The sequence below is a fragment of the Camponotus vicinus genome, unplaced genomic scaffold (genome assembly GCF_025532165.1).
Source record: "Camponotus vicinus isolate PSW18456_S1 unplaced genomic scaffold, iyCamVici1.0 SCAF_11, whole genome shotgun sequence".
Classification (NCBI taxonomy): domain Eukaryota; kingdom Metazoa; phylum Arthropoda; class Insecta; order Hymenoptera; family Formicidae; genus Camponotus; species Camponotus vicinus.
In genome coordinates this window covers 2,874,336-2,895,851 of record NW_028141947.1, presented here as the reverse complement: position 1 = coordinate 2,895,851, position 21,516 = coordinate 2,874,336, and the positions used below count along the sequence as shown (strand labels likewise).

The following is a 21,516-nucleotide window of genomic DNA, read 5'->3' as shown; positions in this document are numbered from 1 at the left end:
CCTTTCTTCATATAGAAAAAATAATGACAGATGCTTCACAGATGACAATGTGCTGTAGATTTTAAAATTACGTCTACATGAATTATTTATGTATTGTAAACAAATATTAATAATAAATATAAATAATATATATTAAAAATATATTAATATTAATCTGTAAAATTAATATTTATATTAATATATTATTAATATACATATTTATATTTATTATTAATATTTGTTTACAATACGTAAACAATTCATATAGACGTAATTTTAAAATCTACAGCACTATGTCATCTGTGAAGCATCCGTTATCAGTTTCACACAATAAAAAGGTTATTGTGAATTACGGTCGTGATTCATAAAATCGATACGCGAGTGTCACTGATGTCATCTTTTGTCAAACGGTTTAGTTGTAAATTTTTCCTACGTTTCTTAATGAAAAATTCTGACATCAGGATATCTATTATGAAACTGTTCGGAAATGTTTCCGATCGGAATAATTTTGTTTTCCTCTAAATGCACAATAGAAAATCTAGGGAAAAACAAAATTATTCCGAACGGAAACGTTTCCGAACAGTTTCATAATAGATACCCAGGGTTTTACATGATATTTCCGTTTATATTTATAGAGTAATAATAACGATCATTTTATTATATAATTTAAACTCAAAAGTTTTTGATTAAATTTAACAAAAACTTAATCGGCTTGTTATTACTGTACATTTATCTGTATGTTTTTATGAGGGCTTACTTATTTTTCAAATGATGAGTGTTAATTAATACATATGCATATAATTATTTTAGATAAATCAAAGGAACGAAAAGTTGATACTAAAGGATCAAAACAAATTGCAAAAGAGAATGCAAATGAAATGGATACGAGCGATATTAATTTAATTAATTAATAATCTTTATTGTTCCCCTCAGGGTTACAATCTATTACAAAAAAAATCTTAAATCTATTTTTATCCTAAACTTAACCTATACTTATAAACTACTTGAGGGATCGCGAATCTCTTCGCTCCCCCTCCCTCCTTTACACATACACACACACGCCCTCGACTTCCGCTTCCTCTTGCTTTTCATTCAACCTCTCAACTCCGTCGTCCCTCCCTCTACCCCCCCTCTCTCTCTCTCACTCTCACTCTCTCTCTTCCTCTTCCTCTGCCCCCCCCCCTCTCTTCTCCCTCTTCTATCTTTTCTTACTTCTCTTTCTTTCTCTATCTCTCTCATCCACCATTCTCCCTCCCCTCCTCCCCCCAATATCCACCCTGCCATTTCCTGCCAGCTTTCCCCCCAGTCCTCCACACTCTACACCCCTCCCATACATGTTCCCAAGTCTCCGTCTCCCCTTCACATAACCTACACATCCTTTTATCTTCCTCTTCCCAATAATTACTCTCCCCTATCTCATTCCCCAATCTAAATCTCAATACCCTCCTCCACCTGCTCTCTCCCCATCCCTCCTTTAGATATTCTGGTATTCCTTCTTCCTTTATCATCTTATACCATCTGTTATATCTTGAGTCTCTTATCCTTCCCTCTCTCTCCAACCTTTGCTCCTCTTTGTCCTTCTTAATCAATTCTCCAAACCACCCATCCCCTTCCTCTCTCTTCCTCTCTATTTCTCCAATCCCCCATCTCCTGCTTTCAAAGAACCTCTTTCTCTCCTCCTCCCACTCTGATCCTACCTTTCCCTCCCTTGCCCCCTCCCTCAATTCCTCCCAGCATAGTCTCGTCAACTCACTACCTTTCCCTTCCTTCAGTCTTTCCTCAAATCCCCAATCCTCTCTTTCCCGCTCTCTCTCTTAACTTTCCCCTCTTAATTTCTTCCCTTATCAAATATCCTGGTGTTCTTCTCTCTAGGCCCAGTACCCACCTCATATATCTTTCCTCTAATCTTTCTATTCCTTCCCTTTCTTTCCAACCCCATATCTCAACTCCATAGCTCAATATTGTCCACATTAGCCTGTCAAACAGCCATAGCCTTCTATTCCAATCCTTGCCAAACTTTCTTCTCCCTATTCCCCATACTTCTCCCATTACCGCCGCCGCCCTCTTAATCCTTTCCCCAATATGCGCTATGTCCTCCATTCCTCTGTAACGTATACCCCAGGTACCTAAATTCCCTTACCTCCTCCATCCTTTTTCCTCTCCACCTCCACTCTCTCTTCTTCATTCTACCTCCTCCCTTCTTAAACCTCATTACCTTCGTCTTACCTACATTCAACTCTAAACCTTTCCTCTCCATATATTCCTCCAATCTACCAATCATGCTCCTCATTTCATCTTCCTCCTCCGCCAATAGCACTATATCATCCGCATAAGCTAAGGTATATATCCTTTCTCCCCCACTCATCTTGATCTCTCCCCACTTCACCTTTCTCATCTCCTCCTCCAAGTCCGCAATCATTATACTAAATAACAACGGACTCAATGGACATTCCTGTCTTACCCCCCTTGCCATCCAAAAACTCTCCCCCGTTTACCCTCCCGCTCTTACCCTACTTTTCGTCTCTCTCAGTGCTTCTTTCACTCTCTCCACCAAACCCTCTCTTATCCCTCTCATCCTCATTGTCTCACATAATACCTCTTTGTCCACCGTGTCAAATGCCGCCTTCAAGTCCACAAATAATGCTACTACTCTCTTTCCCTTTCCCAATTGCCTATTTATTAGATAATTTACCATATATATGTTATCCATTGTACCCATTCCCTTCCTAAACCCTGTCTGATTCTGCGGAATCACTCTTTTAGCCTCACATTCCTCCCTCAGTCTTTCCGCAAGCCCCATCATATACACCTTATACAGGGTGATTCAAAATAACCCCCTTGTCCCTGAAATGACACATTCTTGAATCAATTCTAAGACGATTTTTCATTTGGCAAAATTTCGTCCGAAGCTTAGTTTTTGAATTATTAAAGGAAGTAATTAACGTATGACGGGTCGAATACAAGAGGCAGGCAAGGGTGGCGCGATTCACCGTCAGACGCGGGTGCTTACGCGGGGCGCCTGCTGCGATCAGCTGGTCGCTATACACATACAGACACACATGCGAACACATACATTCTCTCTCTCTCTCTCTCTCTCTCTCTCTCATTCGCTCACTCACCTGTATTTTTTTTTTTTTTTTTTACGAGAGAGGGGAAAATGCATTTTATGCATACCCACCGGTCGATCCAGTGAGTTATGTGGGACTCGAGTACCAAGTCGAATTACCAACTCGGTACTCCCTACCCACTAAAAACCCCTCTCTTTTCACGAATTTCCTTTGACACACTGACCCTCTGACTTCCCGAGATCTGTTTTCACATAACGTCAAAAAATAGTTATTATTACCTTGTTCGATGACTTTTGATGTATTGTTGTAATTGCTTGAAGGAGAAATGAATTTTCCGATAGATCGTACGTTCTCAAATTTAACGTAGATATCACGTTGCAAAAGACAAGAAATCCACACTAAATTATTAACTGAAAGTTTTTCTTCTTTCATGAACTGTATTCTTTTATAAACTTTAACGTAATTACATTTATTTACTCACTCGATGAGACGAGAAATTTACTAATGAATCTATCACTAATCACTATTAATCACTGTCGAATAATAACTGTTGGCGATTAAAAATCACTCGATGAAAGAAACACGCGCGGACACGTTACTACACGACGCGACGACGCGACGACACGACAATGCGACGATAATTACTCGACGACTGGAAGCAGTTTTTTGTCATGGTAGGTTGCGGTAGGTTAAGGTACTACTGGCGCTATCGAACGCGATCATGTGTTCGATTGAAGAATGCGGTAAACATAATAAACATATTAATATTATTATTATCATGAATGTGTGATATCCATACATCGTATGATATCTATTTAAAAATTAATTAGATTAAATAAGTGTTTTTAAAATATTTATTACTTTTACTATTATCATATAAAATATTAATATTAAATATTCATTGAACTATTTTATCTATTTATTTATTTATTTATCTATTTCACCTATTTATTTTTAACTATTTATTATCAATGATCGAAAATCGGTCATTGATAATAAATTGTTAAAAATAAATAGATGAAGTAGATAAATGAAAAAATATTAATTAATCGCGTTTTATTCTCTCTCTCTTTTTCTTGTGTTTTTAATTGCAAAATAAGATACTCCATACGTTAAAAAATTGGTCGCTCTGAAAAGAGCGAATTGTTTTTGATCGCCCTAAAAAGGGCGGATTAATTTTGAACATTTATAATAAATGTTCGAAGTGGCCCCCATCCATTCTAACGCAAGCTCTCATGCGTTTCAATAAATTTTGTTGAATATTTTCCATTACGTCTTCTTCTATGGACCATATGGAATATCGCAATCTTGTTTCTAAATCTTCTACATCTTCAGGGAGCGTTTTGTAGATCGTTTCTTTGCAGTATCCCCAAAGAAAAAAATCCAATGGATTTAAATCCGGGGATCTTGCAGGCCAACGTATTGGACCATATCGGCCCATCCAACGTCCAGGAAACTTGTTGTTTAGAAAAGTTGTCACAATCCTGGCATTGTGTGGACCAACACCGTCTTGTTGAAATATAATTTCTTCTCTTTCCAATAGCGGCACTTCTTCTAGGAAATCTGGTAAATTATTCTCCAATAATTCCAGATATGCTCCGCTGGTTAAAATATCCGGAAGGATAACTGGGCCCAGTATTTCTGTTCCCATAATTCCAGTCCAGATATTGAGCTTCCAACGAGTCTGAAAATTTCTGACTCGTGTAGCTCTGGGATTTTCTTCGCTCCACAAATGCATGTTATGTGTATTAAATATTCCTTCTCGTGTAAATAGCGATTCATCGCTAAATATTATACGAGAAGGGAATCTAGGATCTCTATCCACGCTCCTGAGAAAATTTTCGCAGAATGTTCTTCTCAGAGGATAATCTTCTGGTCTTAAATGTTGCACGCGGATATAATGATAAGCGTGCAACTTTTCTTCTCGTAATATCCTCTGTACCGTTGAATATGAGAGATTGTGCTCTCGAGCAATAGTCCGAATACTTGTCTCAGGCTCTTGCTCGACAGCACCAACCACTTCTTCGGTATTCCGCAAATTTCTTGCGGTTCGGTTTCTTCCAACGTCGTGTTTATTCGGGAGAACATTGCCCGTTTCGAATAATCTTTGGGCTGCTCCGAGTATAACATCAGGCATTGGATGTCTCGCCCGATTTGGGTATAATTCGGCGTATCGTCTTGCAGCAACGTAATGCTGCCCGTCGGATGCACCGAGTGACATTATCATGTCGTAATATTCTTCAATCGTATAGCTTGCCATGTTCTCTTAACTCTTCTTCTAATAATCGAGCGATTATTGATTTCAATAGCGATCGTCTCTCCGTATTTATACGATCCTCGCGGGGCTCCATGCCCTCTCCGCGCCTCCCGCGACGAATCCGCGACACGCGACCCGCGACCCGCGACACGCGACCCGCGACCCGCGACACGCGACCCGCGACCCGCGACCCGAAAATTTTCTCAGGAGCGTGGATAGAGATCCTAGATTCCCTTCTCGTATAATATTTAGCGATGAATCGCTATTTACACGAGAAGGAATATTTAATACACATAACATGCATTTGTGGAGCGAAGAAAATCCCAGAGCTACACGAGTCAGAAATTTTCAGACTCGTTGGAAGCTCAATATCTGGACTGGAATTATGGGAACAGAAATACTGGGCCCAGTTATCCTTCCGGATATTTTAACCAGCGGAGCATATCTGGAATTATTGGAGAATAATTTACCAGATTTCCTAGAAGAAGTGCCGCTATTGGAAAGAGAAGAAATTATATTTCAACAAGACGGTGTTGGTCCACACAATGCCAGGATTGTGACAACTTTTCTAAACAACAAGTTTCCTGGACGTTGGATGGGCCGATATGGTCCAATACGTTGGCCTGCAAGATCCCCGGATTTAAATCCATTGGATTTTTTTCTTTGGGGATACTGCAAAGAAACGATCTACAAAACGCTCCCTGAAGATGTAGAAGATTTAGAAACAAGATTGCGATATTCCATATGGTCCATAGAAGAAGACGTAATGGAAAATATTCAACAAAATTTATTGAAACGCATGAGAGCTTGCGTTAGAATGGATGGGGGCCACTTCGAACATTTATTATAAATGTTCAAAATTAATCCGCCCTTTTTAGGGCGATCAAAAACAATTCGCTCTTTTCAGAGCGACCAATTTTTTAACGTATGGAGTATCTTATTTTGCAATTAAAAACACAAGAAAAAGAGAGAGAGAATAAAACGCGATTAATTAATATTTTTTCATTTATCTACTTCATCTATTTATTTTTAACAATTTATTATCAATGACCGATTTTCGATCATTGATAATAAATAGTTAAAAATAAATAGGTGAAATAGATAAATAAATAAATAAATAGATAAAATAGTTCAATGAATATTTAATATTAATATTTTATATGATAATAGTAAAAGTAATAAATATTTTAAAAACACTTATTTAATCTAATTAATTTTTAAATAGATATCATACGATGTATGGATATCACACATTCATGATAATAATAATATTAATATGTTTATTATGTTTACCGCATTCTTCAATCGAACACATGATCGCGTTCGATAGCGCCAGTAGTACCTTAACCTACCGCAACCTACCATGACAAAAAACTGCTTCCAGTCGTCGAGTAATTATCGTCGCATTGTCGTGTCGTCGCGTCGTCGCGTCGTGTAGTAACGTGTCCGCGCGTGTTTCTTTCATCGAGTGATTTTTAATCGCCAACAGTTATTATTCGACAGTGATTAATAGTGATTAGTGATAGATTCATTAGTAAATTTCTCGTCTCATCGAGTGAGTAAATAAATGTAATTACGTTAAAGTTTATAAAAGAATACAGTTCATGAAAGAAGAAAAACTTTCAGTTAATAATTTAGTGTGGATTTCTTGTCTTTTGCAACGTGATATCTACGTTAAATTTGAGAACGTACGATCTATCGGAAAATTCATTTCTCCTTCAAGCAATTACAACAATACATCAAAAGTCATCGAACAAGGTAATAATAACTATTTTTTGACGTTATGTGAAAACAGATCTCGGGAAGTCAGAGGGTCAGTGTGTCAAAGGAAATTCGTGAAAAGAGAGGGGTTTTTAGTGGGTAGGGAGTACCGAGTTGGTAATTCGACTTGGTACTCGAGTCCCACATAACTCACTGGATCGACCGGTGGGTATGCATAAAATGCATTTTCCCCTCTCTCGTAAAAAAAAAAAAAAAAAATACAGGTGAGTGAGCGAATGAGAGAGAGAGAGAGAGAGAGAGAGAGAGAGAGAATGTATGTGTTCGCATGTGTGTCTGTATGTGTATAGCGACCAGCTGATCGCAGCAGGCGCCCCGCGTAAGCACCCGCGTCTGACGGTGAATCGCGCCACCCTTGCCTGCCTCTTGTATTCGACCCGTCATACGTTAATTACTTCCTTTAATAATTCAAAAACTAAGCTTCGGACGAAATTTTGCCAAATGAAAAATCGTCTTAGAATTGATTCAAGAATGTGTCATTTCAGGGACAAGGGGGTTAGGTTAGGTTATTTTGAATCACCCTGTATATATACGAAATTACTCGGGAAAATCTCCCCTATAACATATTTAAAAATAAAGCAAATCGGTGAACAAATAAAGTAGATTCTTTATTTCAATATTTCTCACATTTATTTGTTAATAACTTTTGAATAAAGAACGACCGCCGGCTAAAACCTTCAGAATGTTAATCAGGGATAACATCTTCACAACATACGTCAATAACACATTTGTGCGAAGGTGGGCCCTTTTTATGCATGATTACCCTTTAAACATATCTTGCGTAATATTTCCCATAATTTTATTTACTAATGCAAAATCTTGTAATTTCGGAAGAGAAGGTAATCGTTTTTTATTTTGGATCTGTCGATTTTCCTTATCCTCTTCATCTGAAGAATATGAATTAATTCTTTTTTTTTTGCATTATTGCGCCATTGTTGTTTTTGTTTTTCTCTTATTTCATGAGATGAAATCTCACTGTTTTCAATATTATATGTATCTTGTGCCGTGACTAATTTCTCGATTCCCTTTTCATAAGTTTCTTTATTTAAAATAAAAAATTACGATAAATATCATGTACATACAGGTATGTGTGCAAAAAAGACAAAGAGGGAATTAAATCAAGATAAACGACGTTGATGAAATCGGGTTTTAAATATAGTTTAGCCTATACACATATATTCGTATATATAAATCTTAAAATTTTAAATATGAAAATTAAAATCTATCTTATAATCTTTAAATCTTAAAAGAGCTAAATATAATATATAATTCTTAAAATCTATATCTGAAATTTAAAAGCTAAAACCTATCTTATGGTATATAATTATAATCTATAAATCTGAAATATATATAATAAATTAATAAAAAATAAGAAAATCTCAAAATAATATATCTATATAATAATATATCTGGAAAATAATAAAATAGAAAAATTAAGAAAATCTCAAAAAAGTAATAAATCTACCTGGAAAATATAAATCTGTCTATAATCTATAAATGTGTAACAATCTATAAATTTATCTGAAATTTAAAAATCTGAAATCTATCTTATAATCTATACATCTTATTGATCTTTTTATAATTTTATGTTTTGTAATTTTTTTTGTATTTGTATTTCATTTTATTGTACTTGTTTTCATTATTTTTTTTATTGTATTTTATTTCGTCTATGTTTTATTTAACTTAATTCAAAATCTTTATGGTATGTTTTTATTTTTGGAAAAAAAAATCTTAATTAATTTGAAACTCTTAAAAATTAAAAATATAAAAGCTAAATTATTAATTTAATACATATACATTTTTTATTCATATCTCTGACATATATTATCACATATGGATTTATGATCTGAGTGGATTTTACAATTAAATTTTTAAATTATATTTGTACCAGTATGTACCTGCAAATGCGATATATATAATGTTCATTGTTATTATTCTTATATTGTATATATGTATAATGTACTATTCTACACACCAAAATATGATTTATATCATTTAAGAAAAATTGCAAAGAAAATTGCGAAAAAAATTCTTCATAATTGAATTTAAATTATTTCTATGTCTAATTTCGATTTAATATATTTATTATTTTTATTATTACAGATGTTTATTATTATAAATGTATCCATTATTATAGATGTACCCATTATTATGTTCATTTTAGGTATGCATACATCTATACTTACAAATGATATATTAATCGACTAGACATTAAACATGAATTAAACTCAATTCCGTAGAACATAGTCTTAAATGATATAAATTATATTCTAGTAAATATATAATTATTACATTATTATATACATTACATTATATAGCTACATTATATATAATAATATACAAAAATGAATCCATGGGATAATATACATATATCAGATGTGATTCAAGAAATATATATTAAATTAGTAATTTAGTTTTAACATTTTTAAAATTTTCAAATTACTTAAGACTTTGTTTGCTTTTCAAAAATAAACTAAAAATACTATTATATACTATTATATACTATTATATACTAAAATATACTATTAAGATGCAGTAGGCACAAAAAGAGTTATTAAAAGTAGTCTCAATATACGAAAAGACAATCTTGAAGGCTATTTTAAAGGCAGTACCACCATCCAATTTGATATGAAATATTTATGGAGAGGATACATATTTCATAACGAGAAATTGCGATCCTGTTCTCGAAAAGTTATGCAAAACAAATCATCATAAATCAGAATATCAATGGTGATGCCATCCTTTGGGAGATGCCTCGATCAATGATCTAAGAATCCATACAGTGTCTGTTATTAAGCGCACCAAATCAAGAGATACGATTCAAATCAGAAAATCTTAAACCTGGAATATTTTCACTTAGATCCGGATAAACAAGACTGTCTATCCTGTCTGTCTGACTATTGCCCATTATCTCAGCTCAGAATGTCCAATCATTTTGAAGATGAATGAAAAATGCTATAGCCATTATTGAGCATCTAAATCTACAACGCAACGAACTATTTAATTTATCAGCAGTAGAGAATTCGAATTCAACATCCATCAAATTCTTAGAGACCTGAGACATAACATTTTATTAAATATGAACGTACTGGATCTCCTAGAAGAATCCAAAGGTCGTCAAACTTTGGTTGGACCGAAATCTACTTTGCAAAAATTACTCAACAGTGAACTAGTACGTAGTACGTAGTACGTAGTACGTCGAATCTGCGAGAAAATATTGTTTGCATTTGTAAGAATTAGGTGGCGTATCGTGCCATTAATGTACAAAGACCACTTCTAAGACGAAAGGACGCAGCGTCTCGTGTATAAATTCGGCTATCACTTCTTCAACCTGCATGATCAACTAGACAAGATGAGTTTACGGACACAATCACAAAGACGCATTTTATTCTATGAGCTTCGCCATTTCCAATTCTGTAACACAGAAAATTGGACTCAATTTGTACACGAGCAATAGGAATCTTCTGAAGAAGGGCTCAAAGAAAAATATGTTACTCTATCATACTCAAGAGGACATTGTGGTGGCTTTGAACAAATTGCTCAAATCCTATTATGACAAGAGTTCCTTCACATACGACGTTATGTACGACGATGACAATTGTGTCATATTCTGCGTCTCGGGTTTATTCCAGAAATTAAGTTCCAGCACGAATGTCCTCCAGAACGTTCATATTATCGGGTTCCCTGGACAACAAGTATCACAGTTTAAATGATAAGTATCACATATACGCAGTACCAGAGAAACACCTGTGACACTTGACAAAATAGTAGTGAAATATATAATGCGTACGATGAGATCATGCCAGTTTTCTTCAGCTCGAGCATAAAGTCGATGCTGATCATCAGAATGAGGCAAATCATCAGGATGACAATGGTACAAATCGTATCTGTCGAAAGCTCAATGGAATATGCGAAAGGCGATATCCAGCTTTATGAAGTTTAATGTAAGAACAAAGATATAAAAGATATGTAATTATTATTAATAATTCACATTAAAATATAATAAATCAGATAAAAGATCGAAATACATAATATAAAATAAAAAATCGTAGCACACGTTGATTTATGTTTTCAATTTTTTTATTGTACTTTCGCTCACACTTTATAATATTTTTGTAATGACATTGATATAAGGGCCTGGAGTAGGAAACGAAACGTTTGCCACGCTTTTCTATTTTATATTATGTATTTCGATCTTTTATTTGATTTATTATATTTTAATGTGAATTAATAATAATTACATATCTTTTGTATACGCTCTTACATAGACGCTTGGTTTTTAGCCTTCTGTAATTTGTTTTGATTGATATTTTTTGAACCTCTTCTTAATTTTTCTTTATTTTATGAAGTTTCTCAATGTCATATTTATTATTAAGTAGAATAGGCTTCTTTTAAACTACATAAATGCTTAATTTTCTATAAATAAATTTGTACATGTATTTTTAAAAATCTTTTAGAATATATGTTAAATAAGTTTAAATAAAACATCGATAAATATTAAATAAAACACCAATAAAATAAAATATAAAACAAAAAAAACTATAAAATAAAATGCAAGCAAAAAAATTATAAAAAATTATATGAAATTATTAAATAGATTTAAAAAAGTCTTATATAAAATTTAAAAAAAATTGAATCGAGATGTAGAATAGATTGATAAGAATGTAGATAGATTTATTCTCCAAATAGATGTATTACTTTATTATTTATATTATTTTATTATTGATCATATAGATATTATATAGATTATAAATATATAGATATACAGATTATATATAGATATTGTTTAGCTTTCAAAAATTTCAGACATAGATTTATGCATTATATTTAGCTTTTATATACAAAATACACAATATTAAAAGATTTTAGATTTCATATTTAAATAATAATTATAGTATTAATTGGTTCGTACATTGAACTATCAAATAAAAAATAAAAAAGGACAAAAAACAAAAACGCGGAACGTATGCATAAATATAAATTAAAAATATAATTAATTTGATGTTGATAATGAAGAATACAAATTCAGTAAAGTGGACAGACAAACGTTCCGATCTATTCTATTTGACTTATTGGATTCTTCTTCTCAATGTTGAAAAAATAAAAAAGAAAGAGTTTTGGAGTTCAAATGCAAACGATAACAGAAACAATGTTGAATAATAAAAACGACGCATATTTGAATATAACGGTCGCTAAAAATGATCATATACCAATATAATACAAATTATTAAATATATAACTGTAGCCAGACGCAATAAAAATTGAAATAAACATTTGAAATCATTCAAAGATGTGAATCGCTCACCTGTCGAAAATGTCCGAGATCGAGACCATACAAAAAAACACGTAAGCAGGTAATCCGTGCAATAGCTGTGATTTTATAAATTCTTCTCGTAGAAATAGTGATTAACGAAATAAGATAAATGCGCAATGGATGGTTAATTAAGTAAGCAAAATAATTCCAAATCGTTGAAAAAATAATATATTATTATTGTCATTTGCATTTCCTCCTCGGTTATTTCTTGTTCCATAAATCTAATTTGTGGACGGATACTATTTTTTTCTTTTTCAGTCGCCATTTATCGTAAATACTTTCTTCTTTCTCTTTAATTTTAGTGGCTGATCCTTCGAAAAATCCTTTCGCAACACTTCACACGACGCTACATGTATTTAATATCTATTCATCATATTTAATATTTATTTCATATTTAAGATTTTAAACATTATATTAATTGTACTTAATTTTTAAGAGTTACAGATTATAAAATAGATTTTAGCTCTTCAAATTAGCAGTTAAACTTGGCGTAGGTTTAAAAAATAATTGCTAGCACTTCTTAAGTCTAAAAAAAGTAGCCACCGCTAAAATTAAAAAATTATTTTAAAAAAGTATTTAAAGGCCGGATCTATCGTTAAAATCTATCAAAACAGTGAAAACTTTGCGAGAACTGTCGGGAACTCGGAAAAACATAGCAAACTTACCCCTTTTCTAACTTTCCTATTTTCGCGAATTTTCAATATTCAATATTATCACTCCCAGAGAATACAAACGAAATGAAAAGAGTATAAATGTATACAAATAATTACGAAGCAGCACCTATTTTCAGATTTCGAATATCTTTAAAAATGGCAAAAGTACCCCTTACGCGAATTTTCAATATTCCGCACTTCCACTCTCGTGAGGATACAAATTAAGGGGATACACCACCTTGACAGCCTCAAAAAATGGGTCAAATTCGAAGTGATATTCCTCAGAGACTAATCAATAGAATCAAATAACAGTTTTTGGGATTAATAAGTATATTTTAGACTTTTATTAAACACGTCAATCTGATACAAATATAATAACAATAATTAATTATTTACTATGACTGCTGAGCGTGCAGCGTGTGGCACGGTCCGCTTGCCACCAGCATCAAATGGACCTGAAACATAAAAAATAGGTCCAGTTTTGTGAAATTTGTTTAAAAATAGATTGTCTTCAGTGTAGCGTAACCGTTTTTAAAAATTTTGTTTTTAACAAAATGGCGGTACTTTTAAAATTGAGCATTATTTTTTTCTATATAAAAATTGACTTTAAACTTTCATAAAATTGTTATAAATAAGCATATCAAAAATCGGCTACGCTACACGAAAGAGAATATTGTTGTCTATGATTCCTCAAAATTTCAAGTCAATCGAATGAACAGCGCCAAAATTCTGCTGGTGGCAAGGTTAAAAAATGTGATTTCGAGAAAAACGTGTTTAAAGTTTCAAATGAAGTTTAAGGTTAAATAAAACCAAATTTTTTAAAATTTACCTTTAGTCAGCTATTCCTGAGCCATAAAGGGATCCTTCTGTGTTTGCAAATTCCTCATTTGCCTCCGGGCCTCCTTGAGAAGCTGGCGGGCCTCTCTGGATGACTGCTGCGCTCGGATCTCGGCATGGTTGACGCGGCGCTCGTTCATTTTATCGCAGTACTCGAAAGCTTGTGTGCCAATAGTAATATTCATTAATTGCATCATTAAAAGGATGTTCATATAACCGTCGTTGAATGTACTAATGGCGACACCTGCGGCAATATCAACAGTTCTTTTTACCACAGAAAGTGGTTTTCGGAGCCATATTCCAAATGACGGACTCATTATTATTTCACGCTCTCATTATTATTTTGTGTAAACCCGCCTTCGCATCTTTTCAGAAGATCGTCCGAAGTGAGGTCCTTATAAATAAGATAAATTGTGTCCTGTACGTCCTCGGGAAGTGGGTTCTTGTGCTTGTAGTCCTTCAATGTTTCATTCGCCTTTGCTTTCTTCCACGAACACCATTCTTCAGAGCAGTTCTTGTGCTGCAGCGTCTTGTCCGTTGAAATTTTGTGGAGGTACGTAGCCCATATTGCTTTCTTCATCTCGTCCTTATTGTTTACGTTTCTCCTGATTGCGAGTCCATAATAAACAGCCAGTTCATTAATCAATTTGTTGATCAGTTTTCCTCTGCCTCCTAAACCTTTGTGGTTCTTTTTCGCATTCCGCAAGCGAGTGCCCATTCGTTTCTGAACGTGACAAATGCATTCCTTTTTTTCAATGTTTGTGTCTCCGTAAGGCTTCGAAGCAATAACTCCGTTGTACGTCTTAGAATCGCCGTCTCCTACATATCTTATATATTGTACAGAATATAATTCGTTCGAGCTGGCAAACATTTCCGCAATTGCGTCTACTTCCATCTTACCGGATGATCCTTCATGATTGGCACTGCATGTTTCTTTGTGAGTTTCTTTCCATAATACATATTCAACTGACGAAGAAAGTTTTTCCCATGTCTCACAAGCTTTGCAATACGGATTTTACCATAAAATCTGTAACTTTGCCGGAGTAGTAGCCAATCAGTGTCGAAACGCCAAAAAGCGACGAAAATCCCCGCTTCATTCGCGTTCCATCACCGTTAATCCTGGACTATTTCCCGCGTCAAGATTTTTTTGTTTTTCTTCAACAACAGCATTTTTCATGGATCTCTTGGAAACAGCTTCAACCGCGGTATAAACATTCATCATAATTTTATCGTACATAGAATGATAAACAGGCTTTGGCAAATCCATCAGTCCACAAAACTTTTCAATCCCAGTAAGACCGATTCCTAGTAATCTAAAAACAAAACTCAATCGCCTGTTTATTTCATAAGTATGGTCGTTTATAAGGGGACTTGAATTGACACTTGTTGGTTCACACGAATCACAAACAATTAGTAACTTGAATCCAAGTCCTCGTATGCTCGTTTCCCGGAATTTTACGTCACCGCCTCAATTTTTACATCTCACAACACTGCTAATAGTAGAAAATACAGTTACGAAATTCAAAATTCGGTAACCAAAAATTGCGTTCATTTCCACATCAACCGTTTGCCCGCTACTCAGCTTTTTCGCCGACGCACTCGTACTTGCAGTTTCCTGCTCCATTTCATATCTATTCTTCGGCCAATTCTTTTTGAAACTTTTTTGTCGATTTTTAGTTTCATGAGTTCCTTTTAAATCGATGTAAGGACGCTTTTTACTCGACATTGTCACGATAAAAAGTCGACTTTATGCGCACGGCACGTGAATTGTAACCTCGAAACAAATCAGTGTTATAAACACCATCTGGTGGCAAAAATTGCCACCAGATAAACATCAAACCGTGATGGTAATACAATTTTCATATTAATCTCAAGCCATAAAGCATAAAAGAATTCATTCGGGCGACGAGAAACAGGCTCCGATCCCTTCCGCTTGCGGCTTTCTACCTATGCGGACGCGCGACCCTTCAAAGTGCTGTAACTTTGTAAAAACTTTGTATCCCAAAAATCCTTTTGGCCCAGCATTTTAGACACTTCAAACATTAAAATAAAGCAAAAAAATTTTCCATTTTTTTGAACCTGTCAAGGTGGCGTACCCCCTTAAACAATAGAAATGAAAAACAATAGGAACTGGTAAACTGATAAACAATTACGAAGCAGCATCCGCTTTCAGATTTGGAAAATCTTTAAAAGTAATAAAATTATCTCTTAGGGGAATTTTCAATGTTTCCATTCCGGAGACTATAAACGAAACGAAAAACTATATAAACAAGTAGAAACGATGCTTAATCGAATAACATTTTAAAAATTGTAACTCAAAATGGGGTGCTGGTGATTTTTCAATTCCTTATAACTTTCACACCTTTAAGATACAAACGAAACAAAAAGCAGTACAAACGAGTACAAACAATATTTAATCGAATGCTTATATTAAATTTCTATTTTGTAAATGTCGAATGCTAAGTTCACACACGTCCTCAGGCCGGAGCGCATTGTAGGCCACTAACGAGATCTGATGTGCGAAAAATCATATTTACCATGCGCGAACCATTTTTCGATCGGCTGATTGCAAAGGTGATCGTGCATGCTTGTATGGCTTAGTGCAACGTTTATCTTGTTATTGTTATATTGTTACACGCGCGCCCGAGTCGTTACGGCACTGTCGTTGTCCGGATCCCGTTAACAAAAAGAATGTTGATAAACAATAATAGTCAGCTGAGTCTGAGCCAAGCTGTCAAGCTAAACGGACGCGTTTTCTTACGAGCCTTTATTGTGTTATTAATCCGTTGTGTTAATCTGTTATGTGTGTGTTCTGTGTTCGTATTAAAGTTCCTTGTTATCCTTAAAAGTGTTAATTAATTTAACGCGATCCGTGAGTGCCGGTAGTCTGCTAATTCGCGCTTCGATAAATCTCGAAGTCCCTCGCCCCGGGCGTAACATTTTGGGGGCTCGTTCGGGATAGAGAGAGCGAAAGCGATGGCGACGATAACTGTGAAAAGGAGGAGGCGAGAACTATCGGAATCGAGAGCGACGGAATCGGCAGCGACGGAGTCGACAGCTCTAAAGACTGTGTTGCTTGAGATGCGGCGAATGCGCGAGGAAATCACTGCAATGCTTCGCCGGCACAACGAGGAGTTGCAGCTTCTGCGAGGGAGCCGGTCTCAGCCTTCACAAAGCTAAGTCGCTCCAATATTACAAAAATTCGGCTAAATCGCACGCAGTCAGATCCGCACGCGTAATTTGTTTTAAAAAAACGTTGTTAAAAATGTTTCCTTTAAAAAAAATTTCTTTAAAAGAATGAGCTAACGTGTTTGGAATTAAAGTGAGCTCGGATGTATCTTGAATAGGGGATAATTCTTTCATTAGAAGGCCTGGATGGTAATATTCGTGACTTCCGATGTTTGTTTTAATGATGGTTGTATTGGTTCCAATTGTTTCTTTGAGTGAATTGTTATTGGTAGAGATATCGAAGTATTGTGGGAGGGACAACCAAATTATTTTGATTAGGGAATGGTTCTACATCCGAGGCCCGAGGGGAGAGAGTTATGGATGGAAAAGTTTAGTACTTGTTACTCGCTTTATTGTTTTTGTTGTAAAGGAAAGAAATTTTGGAGACGTGTCGGAGTGGTCTACTGTGATAAACATTTGAAGAGGAGATCTTAATAGAAGACTGCCTCGCCCACGGTTTTTGAGCCGTGGTTTTCCCGTGGGTCGGAGGGCAAATGCCGCGGCAGGGACTTGGGGAGTCCTTTAGGACGATAGATCCACGGTGAATACCCCCTCTTGTCCGAAGAAAGGCAACGGGAAGATAAGGACAGAAGAATAGACTTGCGCCGAACACAAAGAAGAAGAGTAAAAGAATGGGAGGCTGCCTTGGAGTCGGCTCTTGAGGGACTGGCCAACTCTCTGGAAGGAGTCGAATGGGAGTCTGCCCAGTGGATTGGAGCCTGGTCGGAGCGATGCTCGGTAACCTGTAGCAGCAGCTCAGGGAGAGCAGGATATCGTTCGGGGTCCTTGGAAGTCCGCGAGGATTAGTCATGAAGCCCCTTGCTGATTGTCGGGACGACAATCTTGAAGAAGAGAGGCAGTGTTATGCGCGCGCCCGAGTCATTACGGCCCTGCCGTTGTCCGGATCCCGTTGACAAGAAGAATGTTGATAAACAACGATAGTCAGCTGAGCCGAGCTGTTAAGCTAAATGGACGCGTTTTCTTACGAGCCTTTATTGTGTTATTAATCCGTTGTGTTAATCTGTTATGTGTGTGTTCTGTGTTCGTATTAAAGTTCCTTGTTATCCTTAAAAGTGTTAATTTATTTAACGTGATCCGCGAGTGCCGGTAGTCCGCTAATTCGCGCTTCGATAAATCTCGAAGTCCCTCGCCCCGGGCGTAACAATATGTTTATGATATATGTACATGTCTTCTTCTATAAAAAAACTGAATTTGAGAAGCAGTTAACATTTCTTTTGTCAAATAGAAAAATCTCAAATTTTCCAAACGGAAGCTTCTTGATTTTTAAATTATTTTATTAATTCTTTAAAGGAAAATAAATTTAGCAAATAATTTGAATTTAAATGATTTGCACGCATAATACTATTTAATCGTTTCGAACAAAAAATATATAACAAAAAATAGGAAGAATAATAATAAAATCGTCGGTTAAAATGTAGGAAATATAATTTCCTGTTAGAAAATTATTTATGTTACAGGAATACTAGTTATATATTACTGTTACAAAAAATTATAACTTTTACATTTCAACAGTTTTGATTTACTTTCTATGTGTATTGCATCACAATTCATTATTCTTTGGATATTTGGACATGCAAAAATTCTGAGCTAGTGTTGTAGCTGTGCACTTAAAGCGCTTTCTAAACTCTCTTTTATTGCAACATTTTCAGTAAAGCACATTTGCAAGGATAACTTCCTATTTTTACGTTGCGCGATTCTCTCTTATTATATTCTTTATACTGCGTTTTTTTTTTTGCGATCTGATTTTTTGTCAACATTTATAGTACATAATTTTAGATTTAGTAGAGTTTCGTAGTATAGTCGCAGATAGCACTCGCGGGATCAGATAGATAGATTTATTTATTTCTTGCCTTTCGGTATTGAAAAGGATTTTACATAAAATATACGAGTGGCCTTCACTTGGACACAGTACAATTGAACACAATGCAAATGGACACGGTGCAAATAGACACGAAACTTTGCACATGGTTCAATTGGACACAGTGCATTTGAACACAATAATTTTGGACACAGAAGAAAATTCATTTGGACACCGTTCAGTTGAACACATAAAAATGCACACCGTTCAGTTGCACACCGCTCAGTTGCATACAGCTCAGTTACACACCGTTCAGTTGCACACCGCTCAGTTGCACACCGTTAAATTGCACACTGTTTGCTTGGATATGTTACAAAGGCGAACGGTTTACTTGAAAAAATTAGAAATGTGATTTTATTAATGTGATTAGATTTTTGCTGCATATTTAATTTTTTAGAATTTTATTGCATAAATCTTCGCCTTACTAAATACTTGATGAGTCTACATTATACTAAAAATAATAGATACTGAAAAGATTAGCGAGGCCCTTACGCAAGGTAGAGTGTATTATGAATCGCTAATGAAAGCGTCCTACCTTGCGTATAGGTTTTGTTAATCTTTTCGGTATTTTTAGTATATATATTTGCTTTTATAATAGATGTTAGCTTTATGAAAGATGAGGGAGGGGCTCTGCCCCGTACCCCCTATCCGCCAGCACTCATACTACAAACATATAAATATTTACAATGAAACGCAATAAGATAGCTGATTATATTTTTTCAACTGAGCGCTGTGCAACTGAGCGGTGTGCAACTGAACGGTTTCCAAATGAATTTTCTTCTGTATTCAAAAGCTACTGTGTCCAAAATTATTGTGTCCAAATGCACTGTGTCCAATTGAACCATGTGCAAAGCTTCGTGCCTATTTGCACCGTGTCTATTTGCATTGTGTCCAATTGTACTGTGTCCAAGTGAAGGCCACTCTAAGGGGACCCCATGTGCTCCAAAGATTTGATGGTCAGCCGAGGCAGTACACCCGTGCTGCTTGGCCTGCAGCGAAGGCTGGCGATCAGGATCACACGGGGGTATAGGACCACCTTCTACGAGGCGGCCCTAGCGGTGTGTGTCGGGGTCCATTCCATGGGATCTGCTGGCGGAAATGTACGCTCTCTATACGAGTGGCGTACCGTTCTCCGCCAATGGGGTGTTGTCCCAACACCGCAAGCGGCAGAAGTTGCTAAGCACCAGGCCCGGCAGCTAGCAATATTAAAATGAAAGGCGAGACTGGCTAATGCCGGCCTCCGAGTTGTCGGGGCCATCCACCTGGTCTTGAAGGACTGGGTGGATCGGCGGCATGGCGGAGTAACTCTTAGTACAGGTGCTCACCGGGCATGGCTCCTTTAGTGAGTACCTGCACGAGAAGGCAAAGTACGAAATAAAAACAAAATGTTACCATTGTGCGAAGGTGAGGGACACGTTCAGAACATCCTGGAGGTGCAGCGCCGGATGTTCTCGGACAAATCGTCGGTGATGATCTCTCGCTCCGGCCGCGGTCAAGGCCTAAGTTGGGAACGAGAATGCGTGGGGCGCCATGGTCTTCTTCTGCGAGGACGTAATCTCGCGAAAGGAGGTCACGGCATGGTGGTGCGTGAGGACGAACCGTTTTCCGCTACCATCCGCAGCAGGAGGGAAAGCGCTAGGAGTATGTCCAGTTACAGTAATGCCTCCTGCAGGGAAATTTACCCTCGCACTTCTTCCAGTGACGGGTCGAGAAGAATTAAATAACTCTCGGTTAGGGACTGCGGGTGACATTCTGCTTCAGACGTCCTCATACATACTGTCCAACCCCGGAGGAGCGACGAGATAGCGCGGCCGCGTCTAGTCGCCATACTTGTTCAGGAATGGGGTGGTTTAATACCCCAACAAAGGACAGGGAATACTCTATTTACACATGAGAGGGATCTTGCGTGCAGAGGAGCGTAGGGGCCGAATGCGCAAGCCATTCCGTGGAGCACCATCATCGTGCGCGATAGAGGCAAACATGGAGTTATAGCGGAGAGTCGAGAGGACTTCCGTAGTCCTGCATAAACCCCGCTATACTATAGGACATTTCCCTATGTAAAAAAAAAGATATCCATTTACTATAACTGTTCAGGCTCTGGTGCATTGATATTAGACGTGAACTTACACGTAACTGGACGCTACGATCTCCCTAATTTCAGAATATTATGAGTCGAAAGTATTTAGCTGATATTATTGGAACACTACCGAGATCTGTTGCGATTTTATTGACGTTAATAATTTCTAAAGACTCCTTGCGCGTGTGCCTGTGTCATGGGAAAGCAAAGAATCGCGTACCCTGGTCGTAACACATTTACATGATTATCTATCTATTTTATTTCCGTAATAATTACGAATCGTAATATCTCCCTCCTCATCTCTGCCCCTATCTCCCTCTTTATCACGATCTCAACCATTTAATCTTACAGTTTATTACCTTAAGAAAGAAAATACATACGTACATAAAGAAATAAATTAAAGAAGTTAGATTACACATAAATATGTATGTTTATTTTCGTAATT

The 21,516-nt window shown here is 36.1% G+C and overlaps 1 pseudogene; it reads left to right on the top strand.

The window, feature by feature from the left end:
* The first annotated feature begins 5,602 nt into the window (after positions 1–5,602).
* LOC145961753 (nuclear RNA export factor 1-like) lies at positions 5,603–11,045 on the top strand (annotated as a pseudogene).
* Positions 11,046–21,516: the final 10,471 nt, after the last annotated feature.